Source organism: Castor canadensis, chromosome 2 (genome assembly GCF_047511655.1).
Source record: "Castor canadensis chromosome 2, mCasCan1.hap1v2, whole genome shotgun sequence".
NCBI classification, from domain to species: Eukaryota; Metazoa; Chordata; class Mammalia; order Rodentia; family Castoridae; genus Castor; species Castor canadensis.
In genome coordinates this window covers 151511348-151526055 of record NC_133387.1, presented here as the reverse complement: position 1 = coordinate 151526055, position 14708 = coordinate 151511348, and the positions used below count along the sequence as shown (strand labels likewise).

General features: G+C 33.5%; 1 pseudogene; it reads left to right on the top strand.

Moving 5' to 3' along the window:
- Positions 1-312: 312 nt before the first annotated feature.
- Positions 313-874, top strand: LOC109679878 (nascent polypeptide-associated complex subunit alpha pseudogene; annotated as a pseudogene).
- The last annotated feature ends 13834 nt before the right edge of the window (positions 875-14708 follow it).

Sequence of the window (14708 nt, the reverse complement as noted above, 5' to 3'; positions counted from 1 at the left end):
TATAAGGACTTCCTATTATTGCTTATACTCTCTCTACAACAAAATTAGAAATAAGGGCAAAATAGTTTCTGCTGGGTATTGAGGTGGGGGAGAGGGAGGGGGCGGAGTGGGTGGTACGGGAGGGGGTGGGGGCAATGGGGAGAAATGAACCAATCCTTGTATGCACATATGAATAATAAAAGAAAAATGAAAGAAAAGAAAAAAAAAAGAATGCCAAAATTCCTTCGTCTGTGCCAGGCTTCTTTCTGCAACAGGCATACTTTGACTAATTCTCTTTCTACCTCCATCTTGGGTCTTCATACTTAGCACAAAATGCCTGGTGAAGCCACAGAAACTGTCACTGCTATAGAGACAGAGTTGCCACAACTTCAGGCTGAGACAGGGTCTGGAATAGAATGTGACAGTGATGAATCAGTACCAAAGCTCAAGAAAGAAGATTCCACACAAGCAAACCACACAATAACCCCAGGTGGCTGCAGCAGCCCCTGAAATCAATGAAGCACCATTCAGTAAAGCAAAACAGACTCAGAGTGAAAAGGTGCCACAGAAGGTGATGTCCAAACTGGGTCTTCAGCTGGTTATAGGGGTTGCTAGAGTCACTATCCAGAAATCATCATCAAATCAGATGTCTACAAGAGCCAGCTTCAAATACCTACATTGTTTTGGAGGAGCCAAAATTGAGGATTAATCTCAGCAACCACAGTTAGCAGTTGCTGAGAAATTCAAGGTGAGCTGTTTCAAACACTCAAGAAAACAGGGTCCAACTGTACAAGAGGAGAATGAAGAGGAAGAGATTGATAAAACAGGTGTGGAAGTTAAGGACACAGAATCAGTCATGTCACAAGCAAACATGTGGAGAGCAAAGGCAGTGTGAGTCCTGAAGAATAACAGTAAATGCTATTATGGAGTTAACAATGTAACTATCTGAAAGTGAGGCCCTTTTCCCTCTAGTATTTCAAGACAGTAACTGCAGCTGGGTTTGAAATTTATACAGTTTCTATAATTAATAAAGTTATGGCTTCTTGTTGGATGAGAAAAAAAAAAGGTAGAACATACAATTTTTGGTCTTCTGAGCCTGGCTAACCTCACTCAGGATGACGTTCTCCAGTTAGATCTATTTACTTGTCAGTGATAAGATTTCATTCTTCTTCATGGCTGAGTAAAATTCCATTCTATATAAATACCACATTTTCTTAATCTACTCTTCAGTACTGGGGCATCTTGGATATTTCTATAACTTGGCTATTGTGAATAGCACTGCAATAAATGTGGGTGTGCAATTCTCTCTGAAGTAACTGGAGTCACATTCCTTTGGGTACACCTTTGGAGTATTATTACTGGATCATATGGCAGATCTATGTTTAGTTTTTAAGAAGCCTCCATATTGTTTTCCATAGTGGTTGCACTAGCTTGCATTCTCACCAGCGGTGTACAAGGGTTCCATTTTCCCCACATCCTCGCCAACACCTGTTGTTGGTGGTGTTTTTGGTGACAGCTATTCTAACAGTGGTGAGGTGGAATCTTAGTGTGGTTTTGATTTGCATTTCCTTTATGGCCAGAGATGGTGACCATTTTTTCATGTGTTTTTTGGCCATTTGAAGTTCTTCTTTTGAAAAAGTTCTGTTTAGTTCAGATTCCCATTTCCTTATTTGTTCATTGATTTTGGGAAGAGTTTAGTTTTTTGAGTTCCCTGTATACTCTGGTTATCAATCCCTTGATGTATAATTGGCCAATATTTTCTCCCACTCTGTGGTGGTCTCTTCAGTTTAGAGACCATTTCTTTTTTTTATGCAAAAGCTTCTCAATTTTATTTAGTCCCATTTGTCCATCCTTTCTCTTAGTTGCTGAGTTTCTAGGGTCTATTGAGGAAGTCCTTGCCTATACCTATTGCTTCCAGATTATTCCCTGCCCTTTCCTGTACTAACTTCAGAGTTTCAGGTCTGATATTAAGGTCCTTGCTCCATTTTGAGTTGATACTAGTGCTGGGTGATAAACATGGATCTAGTTTTAGTTTTCTACAGGTAGATAACAATTTTTCCCAGCAACATTTGTTGAAGAGTTTGTCTTTTCTCCATCATATGTTTTTGGAGCTTTTGTCAAAAATAAGGTGGGCATAGCTGTCTGTGTGAATTCATATCTTGGTCCTTTTTTGTTTTCCATTGGTCTTTACATCTGTTTTTGTGCCAGTACCATGCTATTTTTATTGCTATTGTTTTGTAATATAGTTTGAAGTCAGGTATTGTGATTCCTCCAGCATTGCTCTTTTTGATGAATATTGCCTTGGCTATTCATGGTCTCTTCTGTTTCCAAATGAAATTTGTGGTAGAATTTTCAATCTTTATGATGAATGTCATTGGGATTTTGATGGGAATTGCACTAAACATGTAGATTGCTTTTGGTAGTATGGACATTTTTACTATGTTGATTCCACCAATCCATGAGCATGGGAGATCTCTCCACCTTCTATAGACTTCCTCAATCTCTTTCTTCAGGGGTTTGTAGCTCTCTTACAGAGGTCATTCACATCCTTTTTTAAGTTTACTTCTAGGTATTTGATTTTTTTGAGGCTATTGTAAGTGAAATTATTTCCATATATTCTTTCTTTATTTTTTCTCTATTGGTATATAGAAAAGCTAATGATTTTGTAAGTTGATTTTGTATCCTGCCACCTTGCTGTAGCTGTTCATGGTGTCTAGGAGTTTTTGGGTAGAGTTTTATAGTCTTTAAGATATAGGCTCATGTCATCTGCAAATAGGGATAGACAAATACAATTTTAAAAGCAATAATTCCTAGGACATTTGTCAACAACTATAACCTATACATTCAATCTGTCCTATCACCTGTTTTGTCTGACCTGTGAGCTAAGAAAGTTTTTTCCATTTGAAAATGTACATAAAATGAATCTTTCATGACACATGAAAATTAGAAGAAATTTACATTTGAATTATTTTTGAACTTAAAGATCCATAATTTTAAGGTTTATTTTCCATAAACTCTAAAATGGGGGAATTTTAGGTCCATAAACTCTAAAATTCTAGCTTCATAGAGTTGTATCTATCTATCTATCTATCTATCTATCTATCTATCTATCTATCTATCTATATAGTGTTGCAGGATGATGCCTAACACTGAGTGTGAAAGAATGATGCAGGAGTGAGGGAGTTACCTAGGTTCTTATCTGAAGGTTAACAAAGAATAATGGCCTCAAATTCAATGGTGAGATGCAAAGCCACAGATTTTTATTAGGAAAGAAAGGACAGCAGACTCAAAGAGCTGTGCTCAAGACAATATGACCCACTAAGTTTTTTCATCTGGAACTTTAGGAAAACGCTCTTTATTGACCCTTGTTTTAGAAAATAATAGGAAAATTTTCTCTTAATTGTGGAGGAAGTATTAAACAGGACTCTAGCAAACAAATGGAAATATTAGTCAGTAGAGTTATATTAAACACAAAAACACACTTACTTTTCTGCGTTAAAGAGAGCAGTAAGTGTATGACATTACATGATACAGAATGAGAGGACATATTTACACTACAAATGAAAAAGAGATTCGTTATGTTGTTTGTGAATATGGGAAGGTGTAAATGTAAAGAATACAGTCTTAAAGAGCAGTTCCCAAATGCAGGATGTTCAACAGCTAATAAGCATATGAAAACATCCTCAATTTATTAATTCATCAGGGAAATGAAAATTAAAATCATAATTAAATACCAAAATAAATTATCAATAACAAGTGTTGATAGGAATAAACTTCAAATTAAATATTTCTGGATTGAGTCTAATTTGCTGTAATCATTTTTGAAATCATACATAGCATAAAGTCTATAGTACACAATAAACTGAACCAACGCCCAAACTGACTCTGTAATTTCACTTCTGTCTATGTGTCCTCAGTATAAATATGCTGCACTGCACTAACAAGCATGGACAAGAATGATGTTCATAGCACCATTATTTTTAATAACTCAAAATGAAGAAACATCCAGATGTTAATAACAGTAGAATCTGGAAGTGGCTTGTGCCACATTTAGCAGTGAATACTAAAAGGAGTGAAGACAACTGAGCTGCAGAGACACAATGACATGGATGATTCTCAGACATAAAATGAAACAAGTCAGACACACAGCTGTGCACAGCTGGATCCAAGTTATACAAATTTAAAACCTGCCAAAACTAAGCAATGCTGACAACAGTACAGATTCCAGTTAATGTAGTGCGCCCTTTTGCATGAGAAGCAGTTGCATCGAGGCACCTGGGCATGTTGCACAGTTGTTCTTCTTGTAAGGAAACTGAATCTATACTTGAGAATTTTGCACTTTATGTGTTAGTTTTTAATAATTCCAACTCCCCACTCAAACCACCTTGTATAAAAGAGGAAAATTAAGTGAGCACTCTCTATTTATTTATTTAGGTTATTGTACTTAAGTTCTACCCTGTGTCTCGTACATGCTAGGCAAGCATTCTACCAATGGGCTACATTACTATCCCAAAGGACATGTTTTACTTGACAGATAAAATTGTTTGTATTTATCATGTACACATGTGTATATATACTCCAAAACATGCTATACATAATAAACACAAATGATTTTAAAACACCAAACTAAAAATTTAAATACCTCTTTGCATGAGTAATTTGTGATGCAACATAATTTAACCTCAAAGTAAAATCATGTTACGGATGGTAAATCATGATAATGGCATTTCTCCACACTGAAATATTCCCAGTTCATTGATTATGATATAAATAGAATGGGTGCATTTTAAAATACAGTTTTCATGAAATTAGAATCTACCCAGTTTTATTTCTGGATTCATGCATAACCATAGTTTTTCCTTTGCATTAGTTATAATTCTTCTCTATTAAGATCGCCTCTTCATCCTGAAGCAACATTCAAATTTCTAAGACGTGAAAACGTGCCCCCTAGATCTCTCACCTTTATATTAATGAATATTTAAGATATCTGTTGAGTCAAATGAAATCTATAATGTTAAATTTATTCACTTTTAATTCATAGTTACACCCCAGTTAAGAAATACATACAAGCCATGCACTGGTGTTCACACCTGTAATCCTAGCTACTCAAGAGTCAGAGATCAGGAGGATCGTGATTTGAAGCCAGCCTGAGCAAATAGTTCATGAGACTCTATCTGGAAAAAGCCTGTCATAAAAAAGGGTTAGTGGAGTGGCTCAAGGTGTAGGCCCAGAATTCAAACCCCAATACCGCAAAGGAGAAAAAAACATACAAATATCCATACGAATATCCATCAAAAAAGAAAATAAAGAGGTGCAGCACATGCCAGCTTAGAAAACTATAAACTTAATTTGTTATCATCTAGCAACATCTATAAAATCTGGATCTTTTTTCAAGAAGTCATTCTTAGTCCATTAGAGAGTCAGTTGGATATGAAAGGGTTAGCTCATTTTCAAAGAAAAGTGTACAATAATTATGATAATGTAAAACATGTAAGTGCAATTAAGATGAAGATTTTTACTTCACAATAAGAAAAAGATATAGGCAGAGCCAGCCTCACCTTTTCACTCAATAATGAATCTTAGAGAAAGGCAAAAAAGCTCACACAGACTAGTGGGTCACGCAGTTCATATCATACATTCCACTTTTTTATGAGAAAGGCAAATAGGAAAAATGATAATCAAATTTACATCAGAGCTTTACTAAAAAAGTAATTTCTAGTATATGTCTGCAAATCAAATCAGATTTGACCTTATGAACCATATACACCAGGTCATTTAAAAAAATAAATGACAGTCTTCTCCCAAAGCAAGGTGCAAGTATAAAATAATAATTTAAGAAGAGAATTTTGGCAATGGCATTTTAATGACTATGTAACCTTCCAATAATTTAGTAAAAACCAAGGGAATAAAAATGTATTGAATAGTTAAATTCTGTAATGCTTATTTAAATTCATAAACTTTAAAGTTTCATTGTTTATGTTGGAAGACTGTTTATTAAAGAACTACATTTTTTTCCAATAGTTCACTTTAAGATTTCTACAGATATCATGGCATACTTATAGTCAATCATTAAGGTATATAATGTATAACAAATAAAATATGTACCATATATATATATACATATATGTATAATAAATCAGTAACAAATTACATATTTTAGTACTAATATGAAGAAAAATTTCAAATTTGTGTTATTGCATAGTTCTACTGCCAATATACCAACAGAAAAAGGTAATAATCCACAAATTTTGCAAGTGTAGATTAAGTATATAAGACAATGTAGTCAGTTACATTTTGATTTATAGGAAATAATACAAAGATTCAAAACAAATTAAAAGGTAAAATAAAATACAGAAAACAACTCTATTCTGACTTTAGAATCCATCTTTATTGTGACTAGGCCTGCTGTAAAAATTTTGGAAATGAAGTAGTTAAAAAAGAAATAAATGTACTCTAAAAGTAATTACATTTACTCAATTTTCATTACATCCTAATACAATGGCCTAATTTCAGTTTTCTTTATTCAAAAAGTATCCTTTTCCCAAGCAGGAGTGAGGGAGAACTGAGAAGTTCCCTGAGGATGAGCTGAGGAATCATTTGCCAAAAGGACAGTGAGTTATGGAAAAAGAATGCATTTAACACACACATATTGTAGGAGGATTTGATGACAATTGTCTTCTCTCTACTCATAATTATAGCGCAGAGAAAGAGAGCAAAAACTAGAGGGGAGACTTGTTGTCTACATAAAACAATACCCCAGCCTTTTTTTCTCCACTAGCATCCATTGGAAGTATCTGCCTGACTGAGAAACTTGATCAGAATCTGTAAATTACTTTTTAAATTACTATGTAAATCAGTAAATTAAATGAAACAGTTGAAATCTGTCATTAAATGGCAGCAAAAGTGCATTTTCCTATTTTTCTCATCCTCTATACAGACTTAAAAGGTAGAAACCTAAGTAATTATGTAATGAACATAAAATAGTAATTGTGTGATACTCTATAATCAAAGGAAAGTATAAGTTTATATTGAAAATTTGATAATTATCATGATACTGATTAGAATGATGGCTATCAGAATGCTTATGATTGGTATTTGAAAATAAACAGGTTCTTGAAACAAGAAAGTTTCATCATCCTATAATGTGACATAAGAGGTAATAGGAACAAATTTTTGTGACTATTCTGTGACTTGACTTTTCCCCACTTTCCAGCATGCTCCAGAAAGCACTGTGCTGGGACTGTCCTATATACAATGACTCACATTTTTTCCTATGTTTAGAATGTCAGTCCCATCTCATTTGTAAAAGTCTACATTCTACAATTCTATAAAGGTTGTATTTATGTTTTATCATTTTCAATAACATCATTCTGATATATCATACACAGCCCAGGATTTCCAACTTCTCCAGAACTTACAAATAGAAACCTTAATACGAATACATATATGATTCTATGTCACTTACAAGTAGACTGGGTTTATTTCATACATACAAAGTTACTTTTCTCACTCTTTTTGTTATATACTCTGGAGAAGTGAGGCAGAATACTCAATGTGAGGAGAATGCTGTATGAATGAAAAATGATTGAAAAAGGGGACAATCTAAAAGCAGACTGAGAAATGAATGTATAGACATTGGTCTCAGAGTACAACAGCCTTACATAAAAGCACCTGTTGATTTTTTTGTTATAATGTTATGTATGTATTTTTCTTTGCCCTATGAGACTGGGAATTCTCTGGAACCTATAGAGTCTTGAATAATATATGTGTGTTACAGTGTCTCATAATTTAGCACAGACATAACAATAGACTGCTAACTTTTACCAAAAACCCATTTCTTTTCCTTTGTGGGCACACAACTAGATTACATTTGTGAGCATCCCTTGCAGTTGGTCCAGTATTCTGAATCATTCTCAGCAAAAAATGTTTGTCAGTCCCGGGACATACCATGAGGTAGTGGAGGACGTATCTCTCTGTGCTATGCTCTTACTTTCTTCCACCTGAAGGGTCCAGAAGATACTGAGGCCACCAAAGTATTAAAGACACAGAATAGGTCAGTTCTTCAATCAGCTGGGAGAGACTGTCTGCTCACCAAGAATGAAGAATGAATATCCCCGTGGCTAGAGAGAGGCAAGAGACACACTTAGGGGACAAAAATCTAAAGAGGCACTTTCTCTCATGTGCTAGAAAGATTCTCAATGTAATTCAATTATTAAGAAGGACTCTTGATGAGGAACAAGATACCCTATCATTGCATGAACCTTCCAGTGACCATATATAGTTCCAATAGGAAAGTGGGAATTAATCTTAATTATGCCAATTAATAGACTATGTGTTTGTAAAACCTATACTACTAAAGTTACCATTGGATAAAAATGAAACCAAGCTCTCTACCACCTAGAGTTCAAAATTAGTGAGCAGAATTTGCAACAAGAGAATTTCCTAGTTTAAGACCTCATGGAGTTAACTTTAATAACACTTACTATTCACATGACTCATCTATATTATGCTTTTTTTTGTGCCACTCTATGAGGCACACTCTCCACCAGGCCACTCCACCAGGCCTTTTTAGTGATGGATTTTTTTTTTGCCTGGGTTGGCTTTGAACCATGATCCTCCTGATCTCTGCTTTCTGAGGAGCTAGGATTACAGGCATTACTCACCTACACCAAGCTGAGGCTATATTATGTTTTCTAAAACTGATAACATTGACTTGGAAGGTAATATTAAATAAATTAAACATTTTGAAGGTTAATTCCTTGAAGTGAACTTTTAAAATAAATATTATAAGAATTTTAAAGAGACAGAAATTATATGAATTAAAATCACTATTTTATACCTATACTAAAGATATAAATAAACTACTATTTCTTATTTTGTTAATAACATTTTCTTTTACTTTCTCAGTACCAAGGTTTTATATAATGTATATGTACATTTATGCTTTAAATTTGAAAATTAGAGAGTAATTTGATCTACAACATTTGTCTTATAGGAGTTACATGTTTATATTTCTTACATATTTTACATTGCTCTATGTATAATAATTTCTTTGTGTGTTTGTGTGTATTAAAAGATAAAAAAAATAGTGGGCTGGGGGTATAGTTCAGAGGAGAGAGCTTTCCTAGAATACACAAGGTCCTGAGCTTGATCCCCTGTATTGCAAGAAATAAAATAAAAACACTGTCATTGGACTTATCATAGATTTTATTCTGTTTTCACATTTCATTATAACAGACACTTTTTTTCATGTCATTAAATAACATTTAAAAGTTATTTTTAAAAGTTGTCTAAAATTTCTGATTTGATCACAATGTTGTGCAACTCCTTTATTATTGCTGAAATTTATGTAATCAGTGCATTTGTTTTAATATTTTGTATATATATGTATTTTTGATAATTTCTATGAGTAAATTTCCTAGACTTTATGTAGTGTTAAAAAATAGACATCTATACGTTAATTTCTAATACTTATTTTATATTCCTTTGTGTGGTACCCATGTATTGATGCAACCATATTCCAATTTAATATTCTTTCTAATTTTGCTCATTAGAAAAGTAATAATGATCTTACACAGTTGTTTTTATTAGCAGTTCTTTGTTTCTTCTGGCTTTTTATCATCTTCCCCCTACCTCCTATAAATATTAGGATATATGCCTTTTCATAACTTAAAAATACCTACCACATATTCAATTTATTAGCTTTCAGGGTATCATATATATGCAACTATCCTATTTCAGGATATCACTTATGGTATTTTATTTTTTAAGGTAGTTTCAAATGTTTAGGTAGAAAATTTACTTGAACTTACCCTTCTTTATGCTTAGAATATCCTGCCTATGGAAAGAGAATGAAATTATTCTTACATATTTTCTCATCCATGACTTTCGAATTTTCTTTTGTTTGCCTTTAACCTCTTTAATGCATACAAGAAATATAACTTAACTCTTGGAGTAAGAGACGAACTCAATTCTTCATGCAGTCTTCAGTCACATGCATTTTCCTGACTCCTCTGTTTTCTGAGAACACTATAGCAATGTGGACATGGCAGTAACATGTGGCCTCAAAATAGGCAAGTTATGTCACGGCAATTCATCTAAACTCAAGTATTTTCCTTCATAAAATATCTAAACAGAACTGACAATGAAAGTTTAAACAAACAATTTTAATTTAAAAAGAATCACTCATTGAAAATAAGGTATGTATTTCAAGTTATTATTTCATTCATTTAAACAGTTATGACTGTTTAAATATGTAAGCATTTAGTTTTTACACCCAGTTCCTGTTTCTTAGAAGTTTAGTATAGAGTACTCTGTAATGCTTATTTGGCCTATGTCTCATTTCCCTTCTCTTAGTTCCTCACTCTTTGTCTTAAAGCCCCGATTTTCCTACTGGGTTTTACTGACTGAAAAGAAGGCTGTAATCTTTTATGTTCAGTGGGCTCATGATGTTTGTGGGAGACATATCCCGAGACAAGTCTCCAAATCTGTCAATGCCACTATAGCCTGTGATTTCCCTGATAAAATGCAACCAAGTAGGACTGAACAATGAAGCTTTGGGTAAGCGTTCTGTAGTCCTGTTCATCATCAGTCATAATTCATCAGGGCAGGAAGTTAATTTCCCTAAAACCTAAGTGAATTACTTCCATACCTGTAAAATTCCTTCTAGCACCACTGAAATCTGAACCATGGTAAAAATTTATGTTTATTATCTGCCTTCAAATGGTTGTCAAAATCACATGTAGGCTCTCATTTAAACTGTTAATCTAAAAGACTAACAGTTTTTTTCCTGAACCACTTTTTCATTGATTCAAAGAACAAGGTATTATCAAGAGAATTATAAGCAAAAACAATTGATCTATAGCAATATATAGATGTAATGGAGATTATAAAAAAACTCTAAATGAATATAGCTTAACTATAATTTCCTTGAATGAAAATCAACTTTCTGTAAGAACCCTAAATTAGTCAAAATATTCAGGTTCAAAATATTACTCAGAAAACTACATTCTGATTTTCTACAACCTTGTTCAGAATTACTAGATCTGGGCTGTCCTTCTATTTACCTAATATTTTAACTCATGTAGGAATCACCAGGTCTATGGTTTATTTCCTAAGTATTGGTACATTAAGATGCATAACTGCAAAATAGATTTGCCTGTGCTGGGAAAAGGTTAGATATAGTGATGATAATATTGAAAATATACCTCCATCCACAGAACACAAAAGCTATTGAAAAAAAGTTTGCATCTAGAAAAAAATTCTATCTATCTGGAAAGGTCTCCCCATGTGTCTTCAGTAATTGGTTGGTCATGCTCTAGATTAAGAACCACTAATTCCCGTAAGTACCCTAAAACTTGACTCTTAAAGGTATGCCACTCTTATGTTCTAAGAAGTTATGTTTTCAATAATAATGATCCAGTCCATCCTTAAAGTGAAAATTGGACCAAATATTCAGCACTCGCCTGAAAAAGATGTATGGTAAACATTTCTACATCAAACTTTATTACTACCGTATGTATGGATGCTGTCTGCTTCATCTCTATTAACCACATTCCTTAATATTTAGTCTTACTGCTAATATAGCATTAATCTACCCGTGTATCCAAGGTCTTAAGGAGTATATTTTAATCTTATTTAATTTTATCCATTGACAAAAATTATAAAATATATGTCAGTTTCACAGACATAATCAGAAAGCATAGGAATTATGTATTTGCATTCACAAATCACTCTGCCCTATCTCATTATCAGCCCTTTTATTCCCTCTCAGCCTTTTCTTTCTGCTAGCCTTCTCTTAAATAAACAGGCATGATCTTTGAAGGACATGGGTATGCAGAACAGAAAGAAGGCCTTTCACAAGAATGATACACATGGCAGAGCTACAGAACAACAATTTTACCAAAATATATCATATTATCTAGTTAGTGAAATCATTTTTAAACACACTATTGTGTGTAGAAAATGTAAGGTATATATGCACATTAAAACATATGTGTATAAAAAATGTGAATATAAAGATTAATACTTTAGAATAAGGAAATCAATTACACTTACAATCAATTATCATATTATCCAGTTAGTGGAATCATTTTTAAACACAGTATTGTGTGTAGAAAATGTAAGGAATATATGCACATTAAAACATATTTGTATAAAAAATATGAGTATAAAAATTAATACTTTAGAATAAGGAAATCAATTATACTTTCAGGAAGGCTCATTCTAATTTTTAAAATAAACGTAGCCACAGTTCTGACTTTGCATTTCATCTTTAGAGATACCAAAATGATCTACACAGACAAGCAATTTACAGCTCACAGTTAACATACACTCAAAGGGAACGGTGTAAGGATGTGTGCCTTTGATCCTCTGGTGTGGTAGCAGAAGACTAGAATCTATACCCTGTGGTTTTACAAAAAAATTGCCTGAATATGAACTGCAATGTTAAAAATAGGGTTCCTGAACTGATTTCCAGCCACTGTGTATTTCCTTGGTATGATATGCATTATAATTCCTACAGATTTTAAATATATTTGTGCTATTGGACTCATGTAATTATACCTCACAGGTAGAACTAATTTTCCTAAAATGATACACCCACAGAATACATGCACATTTTCTATGAGCATAGCTGTCCAAAGATGCTAAGCCATTCTTTGGAAGTGTCTGCACCTATCTGTGGTTTCAGTAAATGTGATGTGAAGAACCAACCCTAGACATGCCACACCTTGACTGTGATCATGGACACATACAGGATCAGTTATGGATACGGTTAATGTATTTCACATATTTGGTTAAAGTCTCAAATTTCTAGACATCAAAGTATATTTTTATTATACTTAAGTAGGAATTTTCCATGATTTTTGTATTTGTTCTTCACATAAAATCAAAACTGTTACACCATATCAAATATAGATAATAATCTTATCTGAGAACATGTCAGCACACAGCACACAGGAAATCAATGTGAGTCAATGCCCTGTATAGCTATCCTTATCTCAACCAGCAAAAACCCTTGTTCCTTCCTATTATTGCTGATATTCTCTCTACAACAAAATTAGAAATAAGGGCAAAATAGTTTCTGCTGGGTATTGAGGGGGGGAGAGGGAGGGGGCGGAGTGGGTGGTAAGGGAGGCGGTGGGGGCAGTGGGGAGAAATGAACCAATCCTTGTATGCACATATGAATAATAAAAGAAAAATGAAAAAAAAAAAGAAGAACTGATACCAACCCTCCTTAAACTGTTCCATGAAGTAGAAAGGGAAGGAAAACTGCCTAAGACATTTTATGAAGCCAGTATTACACTTATCCCAAAACCAGGCAAAGACACCTCCAAAAAGGAGAACTATAGGCCAATCTCCTTAATGAACATTGACACAAAACTCCTCAAAAAAATAATGGCAAACCGAATTCAACAACACACCAAAAAGATTATTCACCACGACCAAGTAGGCCTCATCCCAGGGATGCAGGGGTGGTTCAACATATGAAAATCAATAAACATAATAAACCACATTAACAGAAGCAAAGACAAAAACCACTTGATCATCTCAATAGATGCAGAAAAAGCCTTTGATAAGGTCCAACACCATTTCATGATAAAAGCTCTAAGAAAACTAGGAATAGAAGGAAAGTACCTCAACATTATAAAAGCTATATATGACAAACCTACAGCCAGCATTATACTTAGCAGTTCATCCAAGAGTCAGTACATTTTGATCTGTTCTGCCATTCTCCATCTCTTGGCTAGCACTCTTCATATTCACAAGACAGCTACAGTTATGTAGGCATCTGTGTGCAACAACTTTCACAGACAGAAAAGTAAATAGTTCTTTTTAGAATCTTATTTTAGGAACATGGATATGTCTCAGAATTTTTCCAAGGGAGTTCTTACATCACTGAATTATAAGCCATTTCTTAAACAGGTCATTGGTAAAGAGATGTAATTATTTTGCTTTATGTAGACTACTTGAAATTCATCCCCTTGAGCTGAGGCCAACTTTATAGGAAACATAAAACAACTTTTTAGCATATAAATTATTTAATAACACTGACATTCTGATAGTAAGACAGTGAGTAAGGGGAGAAGAACTGCATCTTATGTAAATAACCAACTATTCTTTAATAAATTTGTGACTTTCTAAGTTCTATCTCAAAAGATATTCAGATAGGTAAAATGTCTCCTTAGTCAATGCTAACAAAGTCAATTTCCCAAAAAATAAAGGGCATCATGGTGCTCTTCATATTAGACAATGAAGGTGTTTCAGCTGATTTTAGAAAGTTGATCACTGGGTACTAAGAAGTACCGTGTACTATTATATGGTAGCATGACTATAGTTACTAATGTACTGTACATTTCAAAAAGCTAGAAGAAATTTTATTGTAAGTTTTTGCCATAATGGAATGCTAAGTGTTTGAGGAGGTAGATATGCCTAACCTGATTTAAACATTAAAAATTTGTAGAAACATCACAGGTACCCCATCAATATGTACAATTTCTATGTTTAAATGTGTCAATTAAAATAAATGAAACACATAAAAGTAAAACTGAGACTTGAAATAATAATGTTAAAAAAACTTTTTTGATTAAAAATAGTAGCTGAGCATATTGTTTGGGCTATCAAAGACATGATTAATTTTGTATAGCTTTATATTGATTTATGGTATATATATACTTTATAAATTCATATACAGTGTTATCCAGGGTGAATTAATTTGAAATAAGGAA